The sequence below is a fragment of the Heloderma suspectum genome, chromosome 10, assembly GCF_057233095.1.
Source record: "Heloderma suspectum isolate Gila_16-S chromosome 10, 16-S_ref, whole genome shotgun sequence".
In the NCBI taxonomy this organism is placed as follows: Eukaryota; Metazoa; Chordata; class Lepidosauria; order Squamata; family Helodermatidae; genus Heloderma; species Heloderma suspectum.
In genome coordinates, this window is record NC_139467.1 from 47,571,268 (window position 1) to 47,588,017 (window position 16,750).

A 16,750-nucleotide genomic window follows, 5' to 3' on the forward strand; every position below is an offset into this window, starting at 1 on the left:
CAACCCTAACTTGAGTTTTTACACAAATTTTCTTGTGCAACTGAAACGATACCCCATCCTTACAGTGCACAGAAAGCCAGTAGGAAAGCTATCCCGATGGCCCACTCAGTCTGTTTCACCAAGCTAGGCTACACCGAAGCCCAGGATCCCGCCTGGGAAGCCCAGTCTCCCCAACCCTAACCCTAACTTGAGTCTTAACCCTAATTTTCTTGTGCAAGTGAAACATCCCCCCGTCCATACGGTTTAGAAAAAGTCAGTAGGCAAGCCATCCCGATTGCCAACTCAATCTGTTCCACCAAGCTATCCTTCACAGAGGCCCTGGTTGCTGCCTGGGAACCACAGTCTCCCCAACCCAGCCCTAACTTGGGTATTCTTAACCCTAATTTTCTTGTGCAAGTGAAACATCCCCCCGTCCATACGGTTTAGAAAAAGTCAGTAGGCAAGCCATCCCGATTGCCAACTCAATCTGTTCCACCAAGCTAGCCTTCACAGAGGCCCTGGTTGCTGCCTGGGAAGCACAGTCTCCCCAACCCAGCCATACCTTGGGTATTAATCCTAATTTTCCTGTGCAACTGAAACATCCCCTCGACCATACAGCATACAAAAAGACAGTAGGCAAGCAATCCTGATGGCCCACTCAGTCTGTTTCACCAGGCTCGGCTTCATCGAGGCCGTAATTCCTGCCTGGGAAGCCCAGCCTCCATAACCCTAACGCTATTTTGGGTCTTAATGCTAATGTACTTCTGCAACGGAAACATCCCCCCATGGACACAATGTAGTAAAACGGAGTAGGGAAGCCATCCTGGTGGCCCACTCAAGTCTGTTTCACCAAGCTAGGCTTCACAGAGGGTCTGGTTCCCTTCAGGGAAGCCTAGCCTCCCCAACCTTAACCCTAACTAGAGTCCTGGCCCTAATTTTCTTGTGCAACTGAAACATTCCCCCGTCCAAACGGTGTACAAAAAGAAAGTAGGCAAGCTATCCCGGCGGCCCACTCAGTCTGTTTCACCAAGCTGGGCTGCACCGAAGCCCAGGATTACGCTTGGGATCCGCAGTCTCCCCAACCCTAACCCTAACTTGAGTCTTAACCCTAATTTTCTTATGCAAGTGAAACATCCCCCCGTCCATACGGTTTAGAAAAAGTCAGTAGGCAAGCCATCCCGATTGCCAACTCAATCTGTTCCACCAAGCTTGCATTCACAGAGGCCCTGGTTGCTGCCTGGGAACCACAGTCTCCCCAACCCAGCTCTAACTTGGGTATTCTTAACCCTAATTTTCTTGTGCAAGTGAAACATCCCCCCGTCCATACGGTTTAGAAAAAGTCAGTAGGCAAGCCATCCCGATTGCCAACTCAATCTGTTCCACCAAGCTAGCCTTCACAGAGGCCCTGGTTGCTGCCTGGGAAGCACAGTCTCCCCAACCCAGCCATACCTTGGGTATTAATCCTAATTTTCCTGTGCAACTGAAACATCCCGTCGTCCATAGAGCGTACAAAAAGACAGTAGGCAAGCAATCCTGATGGCCCACTCAGTCTGTTTCACCAGGCTAGGCTTCATCGAGGCCGTAGTTCCTGCCTGGGAAGCCCAGCCTCCATAACCCTAACCCTAATTTGGGTCTTAATGCTAATGTTCTTCTTCAACGGAAACATCCCCCCATGGACACGATGTACTAAAACGGAGTAGGGAAGCCATCCTGGTGGCCCACTCAAGTCTGTTTCACCAAGCTAGGCTTCACAGAGGGTCTGGTTCCCTCCAGGAAGCCTAGCCTCCCCAACCTTAACCGTAACTAGAGTCTTGGACCTAATTTTCTTGTGCAACTGAAACATTCCCCCGTCCAAACGGTGTACAAAAAGAAAGTAGGCAAGCTATCCCGATGGCCCACTCAGTCTTTTTCACCAAGCTAGGCTGCACCAAAGCCCAGGATCACGCTTGGGATCCGCAGTCTCCCCAACCCTAACCCTAACTTGAGTTTTTAGACAAATTTTCTTGTGCAACTGAAACGATACCCCGTCCTTACAGTGCACAGAAAGCCAGTAGGAAAGCTATCCCGATGGCCCACTCAGTCTGTTTCACCAAGCTAGGCTACACCGAAGCCCAGGATCCCGCCTGGGATCCGCAGTCTCCCCAACCCTAACCCTAACTTGAGTTTTAACAGAAATTTTCTTGTGCAACTGAAACGATACCCCGTCCTTACAGTGCACAGAAAGCCAGTAGGAAAGCTATCCCGATGGCCCACTCAGTCTGTTTCACCAAGCTAGGCTACACCGAAGCCCAGGATCCCGCCTGGGAAGCCCAGTCTCCCCAAACCTGACCCTAACTTGAGTCTTAACCCTAATTTTCTTGTGCAAGTGAAACATCCCCCCGTCCATACGGTTTAGAAAAAGTCAGTAGGCAAGCGAACCCGATTGCCAACTCAATCTGTTCCACCAAGCTAGCCTTCACAGAGGCCCTGGTTCCTGCCTGGGAAGCCCGGTCTCACCAACCCTAACCCTAACTTGAGTCTTCTTAACCCTAATTTTCTTGTGCAAGTGAAACATCCCCCCGTCCATACGGTTTAGAAAAAGTCAGTAGGCAAGCCATCCCGATTGCCAACTCAATCTGTTCCACCAAGCTAGCCTTCACAGAGGCCCTGGTTGCTGCCTGGGAAGCACAGTCTCCCCAACCCAGCCATACCTTGGGTATTAATCCTAATTTTCCTGTGCAACTGAAACATCCCCTCGACCATACAGCATACAAAAAGACAGTAGGCAAGCAATCCTGATGGCCCACTCAGTCTGTTTCACCAGGCGCGGCTTCATCGAGGCCGTAGTTCCTGCCTAGGAAGCCAAGCCTCCATAACCCTAACCCTATTTTGGGTCTTAATGCTAATGTACTTCTGCAACGGAAACATCCCCCCATGGACACAATGTAGTAAAACGGAGTAGGGAAGCCATCCTGGTGGCCCACTCAAGTCTGTTTCACCAAGCTAGGCTTCACAGAGGGTCTGGTTCCCTCCAGGGAAGCCTAGCCTCCCCAACCTTACGCCTAACTAGAGTCTTGGCCCTAATTTTCTTGTGCAACTGAAACATTCCCCCGTCCAAACGGTGTACAAAAAGAAAATAGGCAAGCTATCCCGATGGCCCACTCAGTCTGTTTCACCAAGCTAGGCTGCACCGAAGCCCAGGATCACGCTTGGGATCCGCAGTCTCCCCAACGCTAACCCTAACTTGCGTTTTAACACAAATTTTCTTGTGCAACTGAAACGATACCCCGTCCTTACAGTGCACAGAAAGCCAGTAGGAAAGCTATCCCGATGGCCCACTCAGTCTGTTTCACCAAGCTAGGCTACACCGAAGCCCAGGATCCGCCTGGGAAGCCCAGTCTCCCCAACCCTAACCCTAACTTGAGTCTTAACCCTAATTTTCTTGTGCAAGTGAAACATCCCCCCGTCCATACGGTTTAGAAAAAGTCAGTAGGCAAGCCATCCCGATTGCCAACTCAATCTGTTCCACCAAGCTAGCCTTCACAGAGGCCCTGGTTCCTGCCTGGGAAGCCCGGTCTCACCAACCCTAACCCTAACTTGAGTCTTCTTAACCCTAATTTTCTTGTGCAAGTGAAACATCCCCCCGTCCATACGGTTTAGAAAAAGTCAGTAGGCAAGCCATCCCGATTGCCAACTCAATCTGTTCCACCAAGCTAGCCTTCACAGAGGCCCTGGTTGCTGCCTGGGAAGCAAAGTCTCCCCAACCCAGCCATACCTTGGGTATTAATCCTAATTTTCCTGTGCAACTGAAACATCCCCTCGTCCATACAGCGTACAAAAAGACTGTAGGCAAGCAATCCTGATGGCCCACTCAGTCTGTTTCACCAGGCTCGGATTCATCGAGGCCGTAGTTCCTGCCTGGGAAGCCCAGCCTCCATAACCCTAACCCTAATTTGGGTCTTAATGCTAATGTTCTTCTGCAACGGAAACATCCCCCCATGGACACGATGTAGTAAAACGGAGTAGGGAAGCCATCCTGGTGGCCCACTCAAGTCTGTTTCACCAAGCTAGGCTTCACAGAGGGTCTGGTTCCGTCCAGGAAGCCTAGCCTCCCCAACCTTACCCCTAACTAGAGTCTTGGCCCTAATTTTCTTGTGCAACTGAAACATTTTCCCGTCCAAACGGTGTACAAAAAGAAAGTAGGCAAGCTATCCCGATGGCCCACTCAGTCTGTTTCACCAAGCTAGGCTGCACCGAAGCCCAGGATCACGCTTGGGATCCGCAGTCTCCCCAACCCTAACCCTAACTTGAGTTTTAACAGAAATTTTCTTGTGCAACTGAAACGATACCCCGTCCTTACAGTGCACAGAAAGCCAGTAGGAAAGCTATCCCGATGGCCCACTCAGTCTGTTTCACCAAGCTAGGCTACACCGAAGCCCAGGATCCCGCCTGGGAAGCCCAGTCTCCCCAACCCTAACCCTAACTTGAGTCTTAACCCTAATTTTCTTGTGCAAGTGAAACATCCCCCCGTCCATACGGTTTAGAAAAAGTCAGTAGGCAAGCCATCCTGATTGCCAACTCAATCTGTTCCACCAAGCTAGCATTCACAGAGGCCCTGGTTGCTGCCTGGGAACCACAGTCTCCCCAACCCAGCCCTAACTTGGGTATTCTTAACCCTAATTTTCTTGTGCAAGTGAAACATCCCCCCGTCCATACGGTTTAGAAAAAGTCAGTAGGCAAGCCATCCCGATTGCCAACTCAATCTGTTCCACCAAGCTAGCCTTCACAGAGGCCCTGGTTGCTGCCTGGGAAGCACGAAATCCCCAACCCAGCCATACATTGGGTATTCTTAACCCTAATTTTCCTGTGCAACTGAAACATCCCCTCGACCATACAGCATACAAAAAGACAGTAGGCAAGCAATCCTGATGGCCCACTCAGTCTGTTTCACCAGGCTCGGATTCATCGAGGCCGTAGTTCCTGCCTGGGAAGCCCAGCCTCCATAACCCTAACCCTATTTTGGGTCTTAATGCTAATGTTCTTCTGCAACGGAAACATCCCCCCATGGACACGATGTACTAAAACGGAGTAGGGAAGCCATCCTGGTGGCCCACTCAAGTCTGTTTCACCAAGCTAGGCTTCACAGAGGGTCTGGTTCCCTCCGGGAAGCCTAGCCTCCCCAACCTTAACCCTAACTAGAGTCTTGGCCCTAATTTTCTTGTGCAACTGAAACATTTCCCCGTCCAAATGGTGTACAAAAAGAAAGTAGGCAAGCTATCCCGATGGCCCACTCAGTCTGTTTCACCAAGCTAGGCTGCACCGAAGCCCAGGATCACGCTTGGGATCCGCAGTCTCCCCAACCCTAACCCTAACTTGAGTTTTAACAGAAATTTTCTTGTGCAACTGAAACGATACCCCGTCCTTACAGTGCACAGAAAGCCAGTAGGAAAGCTATCCCGATGGCCCACTCAGTCTGTTTCACCAAGCTAGGCTACACCGAAGCCCAGGATCCCGGCTGGGAAGCCCAGTCTCCCCAACCCTAACCCTAACTTGAGTCTTAACCCTAATTTTCTTGTGCAAGTGAAACATCCCCCCGTCCATACGGTTTAGAAAAAGTCAGTAGGCAAGCCATCCCGATTGCCAACTCAATCTGTTCCACCAAGCTAGCATTCACAGAGGCCCTGGTTGCTGCCTGGGAACCACAGTCTCCCCAACCCAGCCCTTACTTGGGTATTCTTAACCCTAATTTTCTTGTGCAAGTGAAACATCCACCCGTCCATACGGTTTAGAAAAAGTCAGTAGGCAAGCCATCCCGATTGCCAACTCAATCTGTTCCACCAAGCTAGCCTTCACAGAGCCCCTGGTTGCTGCCTGGGAAGCACAGTCTCCCCAACCCAGCCATACCTTGGGTATTAATCCTAATTTTCCTGTGCAACTGAAACATCCCCTCGACCATACAGCATACAAAAAGACAGTAGGCAAGCAATCCTGATGGCCCACTCAGTCTGTTCCACCAAGCTAGCCTTCACAGAGGCCCTGGTTGAGCCTGGGAAGCACAGTCTCCCCAACCCAGCCATACCTTGGGTATTAATCCTAATTTTCCTGTGCAACTGAAACATCCCCTCGACCATACAGCATACAAAAAGACAGTAGGCAAGCAATCCTGATGGCCCACTCAGTCTGTTTCACCAGGCTCGGCTTCATCGAGGCCGTAATTCCTGCCTGGGAAGCCCAGCCTCCATAACCCTAACGCTATTTTGGGTCTTAATGCTAATGTACTTCTGCAACGGAAACATCCCCCCATGGACACAATGTAGTAAAACGGAGTAGGGAAGCCATCCTGGTGGCCCACTCAAGTCTGTTTCACCAAGCTAGGCTTCACAGAGGGTCTGGTTCCCTTCAGGGAAGCCTAGCCTCCCCAACCTTAACCCTAACTAGAGTCCTGGCCCTAATTTTCTTGTGCAACTGAAACATTCCCCCGTCCAAACGGTGTACAAAAAGAAAGTAGGCAAGCTATCCCGGCGGCCCACTCAGTCTGTTTCACCAAGCTGGGCTGCACCGAAGCCCAGGATTACGCTTGGGATCCGCAGTCTCCCCAACCCTAACCCTAACTTGAGTCTTAACCCTAATTTTCTTATGCAAGTGAAACATCCCCCCGTCCATACGGTTTAGAAAAAGTCAGTAGGCAAGCCATCCCGATTGCCAACTCAATCTGTTCCACCAAGCTTGCATTCACAGAGGCCCTGGTTGCTGCCTGGGAACCACAGTCTCCCCAACCCAGCTCTAACTTGGGTATTCTTAACCCTAATTTTCTTGTGCAAGTGAAACATCCCCCCGTCCATACGGTTTAGAAAAAGTCAGTAGGCAAGCCATCCCGATTGCCAACTCAATCTGTTCCACCAAGCTAGCCTTCACAGAGGCCCTGGTTGCTGCCTGGGAAGCACAGTCTCCCCAACCCAGCCATACCTTGGGTATTAATCCTAATTTTCCTGTGCAACTGAAACATCCCGTCGTCCATAGAGCGTACAAAAAGACAGTAGGCAAGCAATCCTGATGGCCCACTCAGTCTGTTTCACCAGGCTAGGCTTCATCGAGGCCGTAGTTCCTGCCTGGGAAGCCCAGCCTCCATAACCCTAACCCTAATTTGGGTCTTAATGCTAATGTTCTTCTTCAACGGAAACATCCCCCCATGGACACGATGTACTAAAACGGAGTAGGGAAGCCATCCTGGTGGCCCACTCAAGTCTGTTTCACCAAGCTAGGCTTCACAGAGGGTCTGGTTCCCTCCAGGAAGCCTAGCCTCCCCAACCTTAACCGTAACTAGAGTCTTGGACCTAATTTTCTTGTGCAACTGAAACATTCCCCCGTCCAAACGGTGTACAAAAAGAAAGTAGGCAAGCTATCCCGATGGCCCACTCAGTCTTTTTCACCAAGCTAGGCTGCACCAAAGCCCAGGATCACGCTTGGGATCCGCAGTCTCCCCAACCCTAACCCTAACTTGAGTTTTTAGACAAATTTTCTTGTGCAACTGAAACGATACCCCGTCCTTACAGTGCACAGAAAGCCAGTAGGAAAGCTATCCCGATGGCCCACTCAGTCTGTTTCACCAAGCTAGGCTACACCGAAGCCCAGGATCCCGCCTGGGATCCGCAGTCTCCCCAACCCTAACCCTAACTTGAGTTTTAACAGAAATTTTCTTGTGCAACTGAAACGATACCCCGTCCTTACAGTGCACAGAAAGCCAGTAGGAAAGCTATCCCGATGGCCCACTCAGTCTGTTTCACCAAGCTAGGCTACACCGAAGCCCAGGATCCCGCCTGGGAAGCCCAGTCTCCCCAAACCTGACCCTAACTTGAGTCTTAACCCTAATTTTCTTGTGCAAGTGAAACATCCCCCCGTCCATACGGTTTAGAAAAAGTCAGTAGGCAAGCGAACCCGATTGCCAACTCAATCTGTTCCACCAAGCTAGCCTTCACAGAGGCCCTGGTTCCTGCCTGGGAAGCCCGGTCTCACCAACCCTAACCCTAACTTGAGTCTTCTTAACCCTAATTTTCTTGTGCAAGTGAAACATCCCCCCGTCCATACGGTTTAGAAAAAGTCAGTAGGCAAGCCATCCTGATTGCCAACTCAATCTGTTCCACCAAGCTAGCATTCACAGAGGCCCTGGTTGCTGCCTGGGAACCACAGTCTCCCCAACCCAGCCCTAACTTGGGTATTCTTAACCCTAATTTTCTTGTGCAAGTGAAACATCCCCCCGTCCATACGGTTTAGAAAAAGTCAGTAGGCAAGCCATCCCGATTGCCAACTCAATCTGTTCCACCAAGCTAGCCTTCACAGAGGCCCTGGTTGCTGCCTGGGAAGCACGAAATCCCCAACCCAGCCATACATTGGGTATTCTTAACCCTAATTTTCCTGTGCAACTGAAACATCCCCTCGACCATACAGCATACAAAAAGACAGTAGGCAAGCAATCCTGATGGCCCACTCAGTCTGTTTCACCAGGCTCGGATTCATCGAGGCCGTAGTTCCTGCCTGGGAAGCCCAGCCTCCATAACCCTAACCCTATTTTGGGTCTTAATGCTAATGTTCTTCTGCAACGGAAACATCCCCCCATGGACACGATGTACTAAAACGGAGTAGGGAAGCCATCCTGGTGGCCCACTCAAGTCTGTTTCACCAAGCTAGGCTTCACAGAGGGTCTGGTTCCCTCCGGGAAGCCTAGCCTCCCCAACCTTAACCCTAACTAGAGTCTTGGCCCTAATTTTCTTGTGCAACTGAAACATTTCCCCGTCCAAATGGTGTACAAAAAGAAAGTAGGCAAGCTATCCCGATGGCCCACTCAGTCTGTTTCACCAAGCTAGGCTGCACCGAAGCCCAGGATCACGCTTGGGATCCGCAGTCTCCCCAACCCTAACCCTAACTTGAGTTTTAACAGAAATTTTCTTGTGCAACTGAAACGATACCCCGTCCTTACAGTGCACAGAAAGCCAGTAGGAAAGCTATCCCGATGGCCCACTCAGTCTGTTTCACCAAGCTAGGCTACACCGAAGCCCAGGATCCCGGCTGGGAAGCCCAGTCTCCCCAACCCTAACCCTAACTTGAGTCTTAACCCTAATTTTCTTGTGCAAGTGAAACATCCCCCCGTCCATACGGTTTAGAAAAAGTCAGTAGGCAAGCCATCCCGATTGCCAACTCAATCTGTTCCACCAAGCTAGCATTCACAGAGGCCCTGGTTGCTGCCTGGGAACCACAGTCTCCCCAACCCAGCCCTTACTTGGGTATTCTTAACCCTAATTTTCTTGTGCAAGTGAAACATCCACCCGTCCATACGGTTTAGAAAAAGTCAGTAGGCAAGCCATCCCGATTGCCAACTCAATCTGTTCCACCAAGCTAGCCTTCACAGAGCCCCTGGTTGCTGCCTGGGAAGCACAGTCTCCCCAACCCAGCCATACCTTGGGTATTAATCCTAATTTTCCTGTGCAACTGAAACATCCCCTCGACCATACAGCATACAAAAAGACAGTAGGCAAGCAATCCTGATGGCCCACTCAGTCTGTTCCACCAAGCTAGCCTTCACAGAGGCCCTGGTTGAGCCTGGGAAGCACAGTCTCCCCAACCCAGCCATACCTTGGGTATTAATCCTAATTTTCCTGTGCAACTGAAACATCCCCTCGACCATACAGCATACAAAAAGACAGTAGGCAAGCAATCCTGATGGCCCACTCAGTCTGTTTCACCAAGCTGGGCTGCACCGAAGCCCAGGATTACGCTTGGGATCCGCAGTCTCCCCAACCCTAACCCTAACTTGAGTTTTAACAGAAATTTTCTTGTGCAACTGAAACGATACCCCGTCCTTACAGTGCACAGAAAGCCAGTAGGAAAGCTATCCCGATGGCCCACTCAGTCTGTTTCACCAAGCTAGGCTACACTGAAGCCCAGGATCCTGCCTGGGAAGCCCAGTCTCCCCAACCCTGACCCTAACTTGAGTCTTAACCCTAATTTTCTTGTGCAAGTGAAACATCCCCCCGTCCATACGGTTTAGAAAAAGTCAGTAGGCAAGCGAACCCGATTGCCAACTCAATCTGTTCCACCAAGCTAGCCTTCACAGAGGCCCTGGTTCCTGCCTGGGAAGCCCGGTCTCACCAACCCTAGCCCTAACTTGAGTCTTCTTAACCCTAATTTTCTTGTGCAAGTGAAACATCCCCCCGTCCATACGGTTTAGAAAAAGTCAGTAGGCAAGCCATCCCGATTGCCAACTCAATCTGTTCCACCAAGCTAGCCTTCACAGAGGCCCTGGTTGCTGCCTGGGAAGCACAGTCTCCCCAACCCAGCCCTAACTTGGGTATTAATCCTAATTTTCCTGTGCAACTGAAACATCCCCTCGTCCATACAGCGTACAAAAAGACAGTAGGCAAGCAATCCTGATGGCCCACTCAGTCTGTTTCACCAGGCTCGGATTCATCGAGGCCGTAGTTCCTGCCTGGGAAGCCCAGCCTCCATAACCCTAACCCTAATTTGGGTCTTAATGCTAATGTTCTTCTGCAACGGAAACATCCCCCCATGGACACGATGTACTAAAACGGAGTAGGGAAGCCATCCTGGTGGCCCACTCAAGTCTGTTTCACCAAGCTAGGCTTCACAGAGGGTCTGGTTCCCTCCAGGAAGCCTAGCCTCCCCAACCTTAACCCTAACTAGAGTCTTGGCCCTAATTTTCTTGTGCAACTGAAACATTCCCCCGTCCAAACGGTGTACAAAAAGAAAGTAGGCAAGCTATCCCGATGGCCCACTCAGTCTGTTTCACCAAGCTAGGCTGCACCGAAGCCCAGGATCACGCTTGGGATCCGCAGTCTCCCCAACCCTAACCCTAACTTGAGTTTTAACAGAAATTTTCTTGTGCAACTGAAACGATACCCCGTCCTTACAGTGCACAGAAAGCCAGTAGGAAAGCTATCCCGATGGCCCACTCAGTCTGTTTCACCAAGCTAGGCTACACCGAAGCCCAGGATCCCGCCTGGGAAGCCCAGTCTCCCCAACCCTAACCCTAACTTGAGTCTTAACCCTAATTTTCTTGTGCAAGTGAAACATCCCCCCGTCCATACGGTTTAGAAAAAGTCAGTAGGCAAGCCATCCCGATTGCCAACTCAATCTGTTCCACCAAGCTAGCATTCACAGAGGCCCTGGTTGCTGCCTGGGAACCACAGTCTCCCCAACCCAGCCCTAACTTGGGTATTCTTAACCCTAATTTTCTTGTGCAAGTGAAACATCCCCCCGTCCATACGGTTTAGAAAAAGTCAGTAGGCAAGCCATCCCGATTGCTAACTCAATCTGTTCCACCAAGCTAGCCTTCACAGAGGCCCTGGTTGCTGCCTGGGAAGCACAGTCTCCCCAACCCAGCCATACCTTGGGTATTAATCCTAATTTTCCTGTGCAACTGAAACATCCCCTCGACCATACAGCATACAAAAAGACAGTAGGCAAGCAATCCTGATGGCCCACTCAGTCTGTTTCACCAGGCTCGGCTTCATCGAGGCCGTAGTTCCTGCCTAGGAAGCCAAGCCTCCATAACCCTAACCCTATTTTGGGTCTTAATGCTAATGTACTTCTGCAACGGAAACATCCCCCCATGGACACAATGTAGTAAAACGGAGTAGGGAAGCCATCCTGGTGGCCCACTAAAGTCTGTTTCACCAAGCTAGGCTACACTGAAGCCCAGGATCCTGCCTGGGAAGCCCAGTCTCCCCAACCCTGACCCTAACTTGAGTCTTAACCCTAATTTTCTTGTGCAAGTGAAACATCCCCCCGTCCATACGGTTTAGAAAAAGTCAGTAGGCAAGCCATCCCGATTGCCAACTCAATCTGTTCCACCAAGCTAGCCTTCACAGAGGCCCTGGTTGAGCCTGGGAAGCACAGTCTCCCCAACCCAGCCATACCTTGGGTATTAATCCTAATTTTCCTGTGCAACTGAAACATCCCCTCGTCCATACAGCGTACAAAAAGACAGTAGGCAAGCAATCCTGATGGCCCACTCAGTCTGTTTCACCAGGCTCGGCTTCATCGAGGCCGTAGTTCCTGCCTGGGAAGCCCAGCCTCCATAACCCTAACCCTAATTTGGGTCTTAATGCTAATGTTCTTCTGCAACGGAAACATCCCCCCATGGACACGATGTACTAAAACGGAGTAGGGAAGCCATCCTGGTGGCCCACTCAAGTCTGTTTCACCAAGCTAGGCTTCACAGAGGGTCTGGTTCCCTCCAGGAAGCCTAGCCTCCCCAACCTTAACCCTAACTAGAGTCCTGGCCCTAATTTTCTTGTGCAACTGAAACATTCCCCCGTCCAAACGGTGTACAAAAAGAAAGTAGGCAAGCTATCCCGATGGCCCACTCAGTCTGTTTCACCAAGCTGGGCTGCACCGAAGCCCAGGATTACGCTTGGGATCCGCAGTCTCCCCAACCCTAACACTAACTTGAGTTTTTACACAAATTTTCTTGTGCAACTGAAACGATACCCTGTCCTTACAGTGCACAGAAAGCCAGTAGGAAAGCTATCCCGATGGCCCACTCAGTCTGTTTCACCAAGCTAGGCTACACCGAAGCCCAGGATCCCGCCTGGGAAGCCCAGTCTCCCCAACCCTAACCCTAACTTGAGTCTTAACCCTAATTTTCTTGTGCAAGTGAAACATCCCCCCGTCCATACGGTTTAGAAAAAGTCAGTAGGCAAGCCATCCCGATTGCCAACTCAATCTGTTCCACCAAGCTAGCATTCACAGAGGCCCTGGTTGCTGCCTGGGAACCACAGTCTCCCCAACCCAGCCCTAACTTGGGTATTCTTAACCCTAATTTTCTTGTGCAAGTGAAACATCCCCCCGTCCATACGGTTTAGAAAAAGTCAGTAGGCAAGCCATCCCGATTGCTAACTCAATCTGTTCCACCAAGCTAGCCTTCACAGAGGCCCTGGTTGCTGCCTGGGAAGCACAGTCAACCCAACCCAGCCATACCTTGGGTATTAATCCTAATTTTCCTGTGCAACTGAAACATCCCCTCGACCATACAGCATACAAAAAGACAGTAGGCAAGCAATCCTGATGGCCCACTCAGTCTGTTTCACCAGGCTCGGCTTCATCGAGGCCGTAGTTCCTGCCTAGGAAGCCAAGCCTCCATAACCCTAACCCTATTTTGGGTCTTAATGCTAATGTACTTCTGCAACGGAAACATCCCCCCATGGACACAATGTAGTAAAACGGAGTAGGGAAGCCATCCTGGTGGCCCACTCAAGTCTGTTTCACCAAGCTAGGCTTCACAGAGGGTCTGGTTCCCTCCAGGAAGCCTAGCCTCCCCAACCTTAACCCTAACTAGAGTCCTGGCCCTAATTTTCTTGTGCAACTGAAACATTCCCCCGTCCAAACGGTGTACAAAAAGAAAGTAGGCAAGCTATCCCGATGGCCCACTCAGTCTGTTTCACCAAGCTGGGCTGCACCGAAGCCCAGGATTACGCTTGGGATCCGCAGTCTCCCCAACCCTAACCCTAACTTGAGTTTTTACACAAATTTTCTTGTGCAACTGAAACGATACCCCGTCCTTACAGTGCACAGAAAGCCAGTAGGAAAGCTATCCCGATGGCCCACTCAGTCTGTTTCACCAAGCTAGGCTACACCGAAGCCCAGGATCCTGCCTGGGAAGCCCAGTCTCCCCAACCCTGACCCTAACTTGAGTCTTAACCCTAATTTTCTTGTGCAAGTGAAACATCCCCCCGTCCATACGGTTTAGAAAAAGTCAGTAGGCAAGCGAACCCGATTGCCAACTCAATCTGTTCCACCAAGCTAGCCTTCACAGAGGCCCTGGTTCCTGCCTGGGAAGCCCGGTCTCACCAACCCTAGCCCTAACTTGAGTCTTCTTAACCCTAATTTTCTTGTGCAAGTGAAACATCCCCCCGTCCATACGGTTTAGAAAAAGTCAGTAGGCAAGCCATCCCGATTGCCAACTCAATCTGTTCCACCAAGCTAGCCTTCACAGAGGCCCTGGTTGCTGCCTGGGAAGCACAGTCTCCCCAACCCAGCCCTAACTTGGGTATTAATCCTAATTTTCCTGTGCAACTGAAACATCCCCTCGTCCATACAGCGTACAAAAAGACAGTAGGCAAGCAATCCTGATGGCCCAGTCAGTCTGTTTCACCAGGCTCGGATTCATCGAGGCCGTAGTTCCTGCCTGGGAAGCCCAGCCTCCATAACCCTAACCCTAATTTGGGTCTTAATGCTAATGTTCTTCTGCAACGGAAACATCCCCCCATGGACACGATGTACTAAAACGGAGTAGGGAAGCCATCCTGGTGGCCCACTCAAGTCTGTTTCACCAAGCTAGGCTTCACAGAGGGTCTGGTTCCCTCCAGGAAGCCTAGCCTCCCCAACCTTACCCCTAACTAGAGTCTTGGCCCTAATTTTCTTGTGCAACTGAAACATTCCCCCGTCCAAACGGTGTACAAAAAGAAAGTAGGCAAGCTATCCCGATGGCCCACTCAGTCTTTTTCACCAAGCTAGGCTGCACCGACGCCCAGGATCACGCTTGGGATCCGCAGCCTCCCCAACCCCAACCCTAACTTGAGTTTTTACACAAATTTTCTTGTGCAACTGAAACGATACCCCATCCTTACAGTGCACAGAAAGCCAGTAGGAAAGCTATCCCGATGGCCCACTCAGTCTGTTTCACCAAGCTAGGCTACACCGAAGCCCAGGATCCCGCCTGGGAAGCCCAGTCTCCCCAACCCTAACCCTAACTTGAGTCTTAACCCTAATTTTCTTGTGCAAGTGAAACATCCCCCCGTCCATACGGTTTAGAAAAAGTCAGTAGGCAAGCCATCCCGATTGCCAACTCAATCTGTTCCACCAAGCTAGCCTTCACAGAGGCCCTGGTTGCTGCCTGGGAACCACAGTCTCCCCAACCCAGCCCTAACTTGGGTATTCTTAACCCTAATGTTCTTGTGCAAGTGAAACATCCCCCCGTCCATACGGTTTAGAAAAAGTCAGTAGGCAAGCCATCCCGATTGCCAACTCAATCTGTTCCACCAAGCTAGCCTTCACAGAGGCCCTGGTTGCTGCCTGGGAAGCACAGTCTCCCCAACCCAGCCATACCTTGGGTATTAATCCTAATTTTCCTGTGCAACTGAAACATCCCCTCGACCATACAGCATACAAAAAGACAGTAGGCAAGCAATCCTGATGGCCCACTCAGTCTGTTTCACCAGGCTCGGCTTCATCGAGGCCGTAGTTCCTGCCTGGGAAGCCCAGCCTCCATAACCCTAACCCTATTTTGGGTCTTAATGCTAATGTACTTCTGCAACGGAAACATCCCCCCATGGACACAATGTAGTAAAACGGAGTAGGGAAGCCATCCTGGTGGCCCACTCAAGTCTGTTTCACCAAGCTAGGCTTCACAGAGGGTCTGGTTCCCTTCAGGGAAGCCTAGCCTCCCCAACCTTAACCCTAACTAGAGTCCTGGCCCTAATTTTCTTGTGCAACTGAAACATTCCCCCGTCCAAACGGTGTACAAAAAGAAAGTAGGCAAGCTATCCCGGTGGCCCACTCAGTCTGTTTCACCAAGCTGGGCTGCACCGAAGCCCAGGATTACGCTTGGGATCCGCAGTCTCCCCAACCCTAACCCTAACTTGAGTCTTAACCCTAATTTTCTTGTGCAAGTGAAACATCCCCCCGTCCATACGGTTTAGAAAAAGTCAGTAGGCAAGCCATCCCGATTGCCAACTCAATCTGTTCCACCAAGCTTGCATTCACAGAGGCCCTGGTTGCTGCCTGGGAACCACAGTCTCCCCAACCCAGCCCTAACTTGGGTATTCTTAACCCTAATTTTCTTGTGCAAGTGAAACATCCCCCCGTCCATACGGTTTAGAAAAAGTCAGTAGGCAAGCCATCCCGATTGCCAACTCAATCTGTTCCACCAAGCTAGCCTTCACAGAGGCCCTGGTTGCTGCCTGGGAAGCACAGTCTCCCCAACCCAGCCATACCTTGGGTATTAATCCTAATTTTCCTGTGCAACTGAAACATCCCGTCGTCCATACAGCGTACAAAAAGACAGTAGGCAAGCAATCCTGATGGCCCACTCAGTCTGTTTCACCAGGCTAGGCTTCATCGAGGCCGTAGTTCCTGCCTAGGAAGCCAAGCCTCCATAACCCTAACCCTAATTTGGGTCTTAATGCTAATGTTCTTCTGCAACGGAAACATCCCCCCATGGACACGATGTAGTAAAACGGAGTAGGGAAGCCATCCTGGTGGCCCACTCAAGTCTGTTTCACCAAGCTAGGCTTCACAGAGGGTCTGGTTCCCTCCAGGAAGCCTAGCCTCCCCAACCTTAACCCTAACTAGAGTCCTGGCCCTAATTTTCTTGTGCAACTGAAACATTCCCCCGTCCAAACGGTGTACAAAAAGAAAGCAGGCAAGCTATCCCGATGGCCCACTCAGTCTGTTTCACCAAGCTGGGCTGCACCGAAGCCCAGGATCCTGCCTGGGAAGCCCAGTCTCCCCAACCCTAACCCTAACTTGAGTTTTTACACAAATTTTCTTGTGCAACTGAAACGATACCCCGTCCTTACAGTGCACAGAAAGCCAGTAGGAAAGCTATCCCGATGGCCCACTCAGTCTGTTTCACCAAGCTAGGCTACACCGAAGCCCAGGATCCTGCCTGGGAAGCCCAGTCTCCCCAACCCTGACCCTAACTTGAGTCTTAACCCTAATTTTCTTGTGCAAGTGAAACATCCCCCCGTCCATACGGTTTAGAAAAAGTCAGTAGGCA